Here is a 10,453-nt window from a genome sequence, read left to right as displayed (position 1 = left end):
TCGACGTTCCCGAAACGAGGCTCCGGGGGTAGACTCCCGTAGCACTCGTCACCGGAATCGTCGGCGTCGGATGTTCTGAGGGCCAAATCGAATTTATTTAACATTGATCTTATTTCGATTAATGCCATCCGCGTTCGGTGAGACCGACTCACTGTTTATGATCTCCTGGTACATTAACATCGTGATCCTAATTCTAAGTCTTTGAAACTAATAATAATAATATCCTGGGACATTTTTCACACACGGCCATCTGATCCCAAATTAAGCTCGTACAAAACTCGTGCTATGAAAACCAGACAACTGATATACTACATATACTACTTTTCTTTTGTAAATACATACTTATACAGAAAATTACACCCAGACTCAGGACAAACAGACATGTTCATGCACACAAATGTCTGTCCTGGGTGGGAATCGAACCCACAACCTTCGGCGTGAAAAGGCAAGTATCTACCAACCGCGCCAAACGTCTCGTCAAAATTAACTCTTTTAATCTAATCGTTCGGTGAGACCGACTTACTGTTTATGATCTCCTGGTACATTAACACTGTAATCCTAACTGAAACTAATTGACTCTTTTAATCTAATTATTCGGTGAGACCGACTCACTGTTTATGATCTCCTGGTACATTAACACTGTAATCCTAACTGAAACTAATTGACTCTTTTAATCTAATCGTTCGGTGAAACCGTCTCACTGTTTATGTTCTCCTGGTACATTAACATCGTAATCCTAATTCTAAATCTTTGAAACTAATAATAATAATATCCTGGGACATTTTTCACACACGGCCATCTGATCCCAAATTAAGCTTGTACAAAACTCGTGCTATGGAAACCAGACAACTGATATACTACATATACTACTTTTCTTATGTAAATACATATTTATACAGAAAATTACACCCAGACTCAGGACAAACAGACATGTTCATGCACACAAATGCAAACACTGTAATCCTTACTGAAACTAATTGACTCTTTTAATCTAATCGTTTGGTGAGACCGACTTACTGTTTATGATCTCCTGGTACATTAACACTGTAATCCTAACTGAAACTAATTGACTCTTTTAATCTAATCGTTCGGTGAGACCGACTCACTGTTTATGATCTCCTGGTACATTAACACTGTAATCCTAACTGAAACTAATTGACTCTTTTAATCTAATCCTTCGGTGAGACCGACTCACTGTTTATGATCTCCTGGTACATTAACACTGTAATCCTAACTGAAACTAATTGACTCTTTTAATCTAATCGTTCGGTGAGACCGACTCACTGTTTATGATCTCCTGGTACATTAACACTGTAATCCTAACTGAAATTTATTGACTCTTTTAATCTAATCGTTCGGTGAGACCGACTCACTGTTTATGATCTCCTGGTACATTAACACTGTAATCCTAACTGAAACTAATTGACTCTTTTAATCTAATCGTTCGGTGAGACCGACTCACTGTTTATGATCTCCTGGTACATTAACACTGTAAACCTAACTGAAACGAATTGACTCTTTTAATGTAATCGTTCGGTGAGACCGACTCACTGTTTATGATCTCCTGGTACATTAACACTGTAATCCTAATTCTACATCTCTGAAACTAATTGACTCTTTTAATCTAGATGTTAGTTAATGAGCTTTAATATAAAGCCTTGATTGAAATACCGGGTGAAGCGAATAGATATGTTATTGTTTCTTGCTCTTCCATACCGTGGAAAGCAAGCAAAGCCTTAAGAAAAAACGTATAATTACCCAAAATTACAACACATAAGAGATGAGATGGTCTAGTGGTAAGAACGCATGAATCTTGAACGATGATCGTGAGTTCAAGCCCGGGCAAGCACCACTGAATTTTCATGTACTTAATTTGTCATTATAATTCATCTCGTGCTTTACGGTGAAGGAAAACATCGTGAGGAAACCTGCATGTGTCTAATTTCACTGAAATTTTGCCACATGTGTATTCCACCAACCCGCATTGGAGCAGCGTGGTGGAACAAGCTCCATACCTTCTCTTCAAAAAGGGAGAGGAGATCTTAGCCCAGCACCACTGAATTTTCATGTGCTTAATTTGTGATTATAATTCATCTCGTGCTTTACGGTGAAGGAAAACATCGTGAGGAAACCTGCATGTGTCTAATTTCACTGAAATTCTGCCACATGTGAATTCTACCAACCCGCATTGGAGCAGCGTGGTGGAATAAGCTCCAAACCTTCTCCTCAAAAAGAGGAGAGGAGGCCTTTAGCCCAGCAGTGGGACATTCACAGGCTGTTACGGTTACGGTACATAATAACATTAAGCATATTTGTTAAGAAATAATCGCAAGACCTCCCCGAACATCGAGCGCTACCAAGAAATACCATACCGTGAGAAATAATCACACCATGCATTCCTTGAAGCTAGCACCTGTTGCCAGCGTCGCTGCTTTGTTTCGCAAGACCTCCCGAACATCGAGTGCTACCAAGAATTACCATACCGTGGGGACCATTCAGTGATTCACCGATTTCGTTATAAATATGTAATTCAGACTACACATCTTCACTTTTTGTTCTAATATCGAACAGACTGTCACGTATTAGAAATTAGAAATAATTAATTGTTAAATTTAATTACTTAAATAAACGTATAAGTTAAATTCGTTCGGTTTCATTCTGCATCCTCAACGGCAGCCCTACGTAATTGGCGCAGTCGGTAGGATGCTCGCGGAACGTTTCGCGTAGAAGATTTCCGTAATCGTGTGAAGCCCCGCCGTAGCTTGTCTAGCTGCTGCATCCAGAGCATCCGAATCTACGAGTAGTGCTGCACCAGAGGTATCCAGACATCGATAACGCAGAGAGACCGAAACATGTTCATGTGAGTACACTAGATTCTTTTTAGTGGTTGCTCAATCCTAGCCTAACTAACCTGTTAATAAAATTTGCCAAGATTTTTCATTTAAGAAAATCGAAGGAACCTAGGATAGTTATTAGTAGTAGGCAAACTTTCGTAGATAATAGAAGAGATATTAGTTTAAGTAGTATAGAAGAACAAACGGAAATGTCTGAGTTAGACACCATTTATAAAGCCTTAAGGTTGGTACCCGAGTTCGACGGGAACCCAAATGTACTTACTAGATTTTTAAAATTATGTGACCAATTGGTAGGACAGTTTTGTAGTGATAGTAGTAGTGAATTAAGTAGGTGTGCTCTTCTCAACGGAATTCTTAACAAAGTAACAGGCTCTGCTGCTCGCTTAATTAATTCTAATGGGATTCCATCCGACTGGCAAGGCATTCGAACTGCTTTAGTGAACAACTTCGCGGACCAACGAGATGAGACCGCTCTATATAACGATTTAGCTATTTTATCGCAAGGTTCTAGCACCGCGCAGGAGTATTATGAGCGTTGCCAGAATCTATACAGTACTATAATGACCTATGTTAACCTGCATGATACCCTTGAGACCACCATTAATGCTAAACGAGATCTTTATCGTAAATTAACGCTTCAAGCGTATTTGCGAGGTTTGAACGATCCCTTAGGATCGCGCATACGTTGCATGCGCCCTGAGACCATCGAAAAGGCATTAGAATTCGTACATGAGGAGATGAATACTATGTACCTACAAAATCGGAACCAAAGATTACCTGACAAAAAATCTATAAATTCTATGTCCGTACCAAATCATTTTGTAAGTGCCTATAAAATGCCTAACCAACAGTTTTCAATGCCCGCGCCTAAACCTTTTAACTTTAATATACCTGGCCCTTCACGCCCTCATTTCGTTCCACCATCTACACCGCAATGGAGACAGAATCTGTATCAACCCCGCCAATTCGGTCCAACACGTACGCAACAAATTTTTAGATCGTCACCGCCAAATTATAACCCTCAACAAAATAACTTTCAAATAGGTTCACGTCTTAACCACCAAGCTGTTAACCAACCACGTCCTATGAGTGGAGTAAGCCATTATGTTACAAGACCATTGCCGCCTACACAACCAGCAATTACAGGACATAACTGGGCAAAATCCGGGAACCCACCCCCTACGAACTACTTTAAATCTAAAGAAGTAAATTACAATAGTTTCATTGACAATTCTATATACGATGAATATGCCGATTATTACGATCCATTATTCCGTTCTCGATTACGACACTTATATAGTTATGTTAAATAAACTAAAAGGTTTATACAATTCAAATGTAGTGCTAGATATTAATTTTAGGGAATATTTAGATCTATTAAGATTAGGATATTATTATAAAGATAATGATATAATCTTGGTAATTAAGTTTCCAATCATGAATCCCAATAACTACATCCTTTACAAATTGTCCTTAGCCCCTAATAGTAATGATAAAATTATAATCCCTACCTATCCATACGTAGCAATTCACGAGAAAGATCTACTGTATATAGAGACAGAATGTCCGAAGTACAGTCACGGTCATCTTTGCGAGGACAACTTAAACCGACACTATGGAGAGCAAACGAGCTGCATTCAACATCTTATACTCCAGCAACATATCCATGAAACCTGTCGGGTTACTCCAGTAATCTTATCTTCTCAAGCCATGGAACAAATGGATGATCGTCACTATGTTCTGAGCTTTCCCAACTTAACGAAAGTTCATTTAACCTGTTCTATCTAGCTGAAATACCTAAAGGGTGTGCTCTACAAACGTCCATCTTCACCATCACTAACCACCATGATCAAGTAAAAGGACAAGTTTTGAAAATGTTGAATATAGAATATAGTAATGAAGATCCATACAAAGCGACAGCGAAGAACATCTTGAAATTGAACAGTATAGATTTGACTCACTTACATTCACATACTGGTGGTAGGGCTTCGTGCAAGCTCGTCTGGGTAGGTACCACCCACTCATCAGATATTCTACCGCAAAACAGCAATACTTGATATTGTTGTGTTCCGGTTTGAAGGGTGAGTGAGCCAGTGTAATTACAGGCACAAGGGACATAAAATCTTAGTTCCCAAGGTTGGTGGCGCATTGGATATGTAAGCGATGGTTGACATTTCTTACAATGCTAATGTCTAAGAGCGTTGGTGACCACTTACCATCAGGTGGCCCATATGCTCGTCCGCCTTCCTATTCTATAAAAAAAAAAAAAACATTCAACCAATACCAGGATTGCCTCTCAAGAACCAGTGACTTTGGAATTGTCGAACTTAGACACGCTCTATCACACGACTATACCTGTCTACCTACTCATCGGTGCATCAGTACTCACTATTAGCATCGTCCTCATTCGTCGCAAATGTATGCTTTCAAAGAATACTAACCAGAAGGAAAATGAGGCAACCAGAACACAAGAAGTCCAGGACAGCCCCAGAGATCCTATGTCTCTATCAGCACTATTTTCGACAAAAGTCTCCAAATAGCTGCTGATCCTGCGGAGGGAGTTGTTAAGAAATAATCGCAAGACCTCCCCGAACATCGAGCGCTACCAAGAAATACCATACCGTGAGAAATAATCACACCATGCATTCCTTGAAGCTACCACCTGTTGCCAGTGTCGCTGCTTTGTTTCGCTAGACCTCCCGAACATCGAGTGCTACCAAGAATTACCATACCGTGGGGACCATTCAGTGATCGGTGAATCATTTCGTTATAAATATGTAATTCAGACTACAGATCTTCACTTTTTGTTCTAATATCGAACAGACTGTCACGTATTAGAAATTAGAAATAATTAATTGTTAAATTTAATTACTTAAATAAACGTATAAGTTAAATTCGTTCGGTTTCATTCTGCATCCTCAACGGCAGCCCTACGTAATTTATTAATAAATGAAAAGGAATGTTTGTAAGTATGTTTGTCGTTATGTAAACCTTCTTGAACTAATCATTCGATTGTGTATGAGTTTTGGTGAGGTGTTCTGTGTAAAACTGCGAAGATTTCTGACTCAAAAATAAGTAATTTTTTTTTGTCTGTCCTTCCGTAAAAACATTTTATTTAAGCCCTTAAAATATTACGGAGTTAGTAATCTATATAATAACGCGCTTCTAACCACGAGGGTAATGCAGTAACCTGAGACAGCTCCTAACCTTCATAGAGGGATATAAGACCTTAAAGCTTAAAGCAGCAGTAGATACTTGTCTTTTTTTTGTATCTTGTAAAATGCTCGAATTCAGGGCGTCATTTTCTTTGACGTCAAAAAAAAAATCTGTCATAGTTTTTTCTTATAATCATTGTATTAAAGAAAAATCATGACGGCAACTTTAAAATAACATATATACTAATATTATCGACATTAGCTAGCCCTTACTACATCTATAAACATACTTACATAGGTACAAGTTCTGTAGACATATATGAATTTGCATATTTCGACCGTAATTTTTTCTACTCTTTAATTTTTTTTTTATGAATAACACTAAAGCTCAAAAAAAAGAATCCTTTAACAGAGGAGAAGAAGGCACTGAACTGTTTTATCTAAAGTCTATATAATCTGATACAGTGAAGTGGCATAATTTCATCGGACTCACGTGTGGATTCTACCTAGACGATACGACACGAAATTAAATATAAGTATATTGTTTTATATTAATAATTACTACCTAACGTTGAAAATAACAAAAATTAAAACAAACTAAGCCTTAATTTAAAATTGGAACTCAATTTGAAAGCGAATATTTATTTGCTCATACAATAGACATACGATAACGCGACCACAGAACCGCCAACTAATAATTATTGTATAGCTCTATGTATAATAATAATAATAATATCCTGGGACTTTATTCACACACGGCCATCTGATCCCAAATTAAGCAGAGCTTGGGCCAAGGAAACCAGACAACTGATATACTACATATGTATACTACTTTTCTTTTGTAAATACATACTTATATAGATAATTACACCCAGACTCAGGACAAACAGACATGTTCATGCACACAAATGTCTGTCCTGGGTGGGAATCGAACCCACAACCTTCGGCGTGTAAGGCAGGTACCTACCAACCACGCCAAACGGCTCGTCATATAATATAAATACTACTGCTAGGCTTCAAATTAGTTCCGCCCGAGGTTTTATTCACATTCCTTTTTTTATAAACAAATTGGTCTCGTAAAAGGCTCGAATTCAGGGCGTCATTTTGTTTAACTTCAATTGGATAGAATGCGAATAAAACTGCGGGACAGCGCTTGTATATTTTGAAGTTTTATTTTAACAAATAAATATTGAAAATCGATTTCATAATTATAGTATTATTGTAAAATAAAAGCTTTATAAATTGTTTTGGCAACACACCATATTTTCATTTCTGACATTGGTTATTTTTTTTTATTGAAGTGGTATATTGCCAATTTCTGTATTTATTCTGGATGTTCCGAAAATGTCATTATATGTAACAGAGTCGAACAAGCAATGTAATTCAAAATTATTTTATGTTATTTTTAGGAAGTACGAGTAAGCTGGCTGGTTAAGGTCTGTTCTACCATTTTGGATAATACACCGTGGATTGTTTAGCAGAATTTCAGTGAAATTTGATAATTATAAATGCAGGCTGTCTCACGATATTTTTAAACGCAAACTAATCACATGAAAATTCACTGGTGCTTGTTTAGGTTTGAAACAGTCATTATTGTTTAAGGTAGTGTTATATGTATTTCACTATGCCTGCTCGATATATATATTTAAAAAAAAACACACAGAAAGTGACTTGGGAACAGATAAGTAACATTCCTTTTGAATACAATAACATAACATGAATGACAAATTTCATTATCAAAATAATCACAACAGATAACCGATAAGGCATTTTAATGTTTTTATTAGTCATAACAGATTAGAAAAAGTTAAATTAAAAAAAATCTTTTTGTATGTTTACTATAAAATATGTTTATAAATGTTATATTATTTTATAAGAAAGGGGGGTAAGGGGGGAACGGAACTACCATCTAAACCGACCCAATTGCCAACCTCACCTGCACGTGGTGCTCCCTGCTAGATAACAGACGAGGCTCTGGCGACCGATCAATGGCGGTATAACCATACGCACCATGATTGGAAAAAGGGAAACAGCGACCTTGAGGTAACTTTGAGGTTGAGTAACCTCTAAAATGTCTGGTGCAGAAGGCAAGGGGAAACCACTGCACTATTATTCCCTAGTTATCGTCAGCTTTATGGAAACGTCTAAGAAAGAAATGGCCCCGAGTTCCTGGCGTCCCTTAGATGGGACAGGGGTGCTAAGAATCTCCAGGTGGAAAAAACAACAAATGAAGATAGGAACGTGGAACGTCAGAAGCTTGAAGAGTCCTGAAAAAGTCTACAATGTCTGCAAAGAAATGCAACGAATGAAGATTAACATCATGGGACTAAGTGAGATTAGATGGATAGGCAAAGGTAAACACCAAATAGATAATAATTACACCATGTATTACTCTGGTTCCGAGGATAGCTCCAACAAGTATGGAGTGGGAGTAATCATAAACACAAAATACATTAATACACCTGTTAACTTAGTACCAAAATCAAACCGAACCATGTTAATATCATGTAGACTCAAACAACTAAAGAAGAGAACACAGTACCACGCAATAGACGTGAGGAAACTTAAAGAACTTAACATCCAAGATAAAGTGGCGAAAGAAATAAACGAGTGGGCAGCAGATGAGAAACCTGGAATAATGCGTACGGTGGAGGAAGAGTGGTGTTCAATGAAGAACAAAATATTAAACATCAATAAGACACACTTGAAAAGAGATTGGATTCCTAAGAAGAGTGGGATGACAGAAAAAATATATGATCTTATCGAAGAAAGGAGAATCTACAAGAATTCCGACAATAGCAAGTATACTGAGATTGATAAGAAAATTCGGCGTGAAGTTCGTTATGCTAGAGATGCTTGGTATCAGTGCAAGTGTGATTTTGTGGAGGACCTTTATGCTAAACATGATGCATTTAACCTGCATAAGGAAATAAAATCTTTGGTAGGACACAAAAAGACGACTCACCAACTTACGGATGAAAATAATATTCCCATATTAGATTAGATATATCAGGAAAAAAACACCTATGGGAACAATACATTTCATCAATATACCGACGATTTCGATTTAGACGATTAAGAAAAATGCCAGCAGGTCATTTACCAGTTGATGTTGATGTTGATGACAGCTGTAACGGTATTGACGAGTAAGCTTAATGTGTGTAGACGAGTAAGGGGTGCTAGCGGCCGTATTGCGTTCGACCGTACCTGTAGTTATTACGTAGTCGTAGCCCGGTAGAAGTCGGTAACTCTTGAGGCAACTCAAGTAGACCGTGGGTGCGCGGTGCGCGTTTAACTCAGGCGGAGGTCGGGGTCTAAGAGAGACCACAATGGTGTGTAGTCACGGGGTGATACACATGGACACATGCAAGTTTTCGATCCACGCGGTGGATGCGGCAGGGCAATGTGATTGCCAGTCGGCTAGAGCCGTGGCGCTAGAGGTTTTTACTCGTAGAGTTTTGTAAACTTTAAAGATAATGTTGCAGTATAGTGTTAATGTGGAATAAAATGACTGTGGTATCTGGCCTGGCGTGGTGATCTTGACTGTAATTGTAATTTTGATTATTTTGAATTCCTATTGTTCGATATTGTTTTAAAGTAGAGTTGAAGTTGAGTTGTTAATAGAAATTAAACTGTAGTGATCTAAGAGTTTCTTTATTTATCCGATGTGTATGTAATGTCAGAAGTGGCCGAGCAGAACAAGGTTTTCCTGTGGTATGTTTTGTCGGCAGGTTAACAATCACACGTGGGCGTGTGCAAGCAGGATGGCCGTGTCGCAACCGGGTGAATTATTTCGGTCAACGCCATCTAGTGGTATACGTTCGAGACTACGTTATGGAATCGTTTCCGGAACGCCAGCGCCACGTAGCGGCACTCGATGGAGTTTGTGTAAGCATGCGCCAGAGGGGAACGTCCTACCACCAGATCGTCGCCATAAACAGGATGCAACGCGTGTTGGATCTGATACCGGATTGGCTAGACAAGTGGAGGATGGCTGTCAACGTTGGTAAGACGGCCGCTCTGCTTGTCGGTGCTGATAAGCCGATGCGTCGGCTCACCTTCCGAGGCCAGGAAGTGGGATGGCAGACCTCAGTCTGCTACTTGGGGTGTCACTTGGACCGCAGGCTGCGCATGATACCCACCGTTAACAAGGTGGTGAGTCATGCTGCGGCTGCCCGGTCTAAGCTGCACACCCTCTTTACGTCGCGGCTTCCGTTGAAGACCAGACTGAGGGTCTACGGTGCCTACGTCCGCTCGCGCCTGACGTATGCGGCCCCCGCCTGATACGCACTCTGCTCAGCGTACCAGAAACGGAGGATTCAGATCCAACAGAACCGATGCCTACGCTTGATTGTAGGAGCTCCAAAGTACGTCAGAAATGATGTCATCCATAGAGACACCAGGACACCCACCGTGGAGGAGTTTGTCCACAAGCTCGCTCGC

This window comes from Nymphalis io, chromosome 30 (assembly GCF_905147045.1).
Source record: "Nymphalis io chromosome 30, ilAglIoxx1.1, whole genome shotgun sequence".
NCBI lineage: Eukaryota > Metazoa > Arthropoda > Insecta > Lepidoptera > Nymphalidae > Nymphalis > Nymphalis io.
This window is presented reverse-complemented; position numbering follows the sequence as displayed.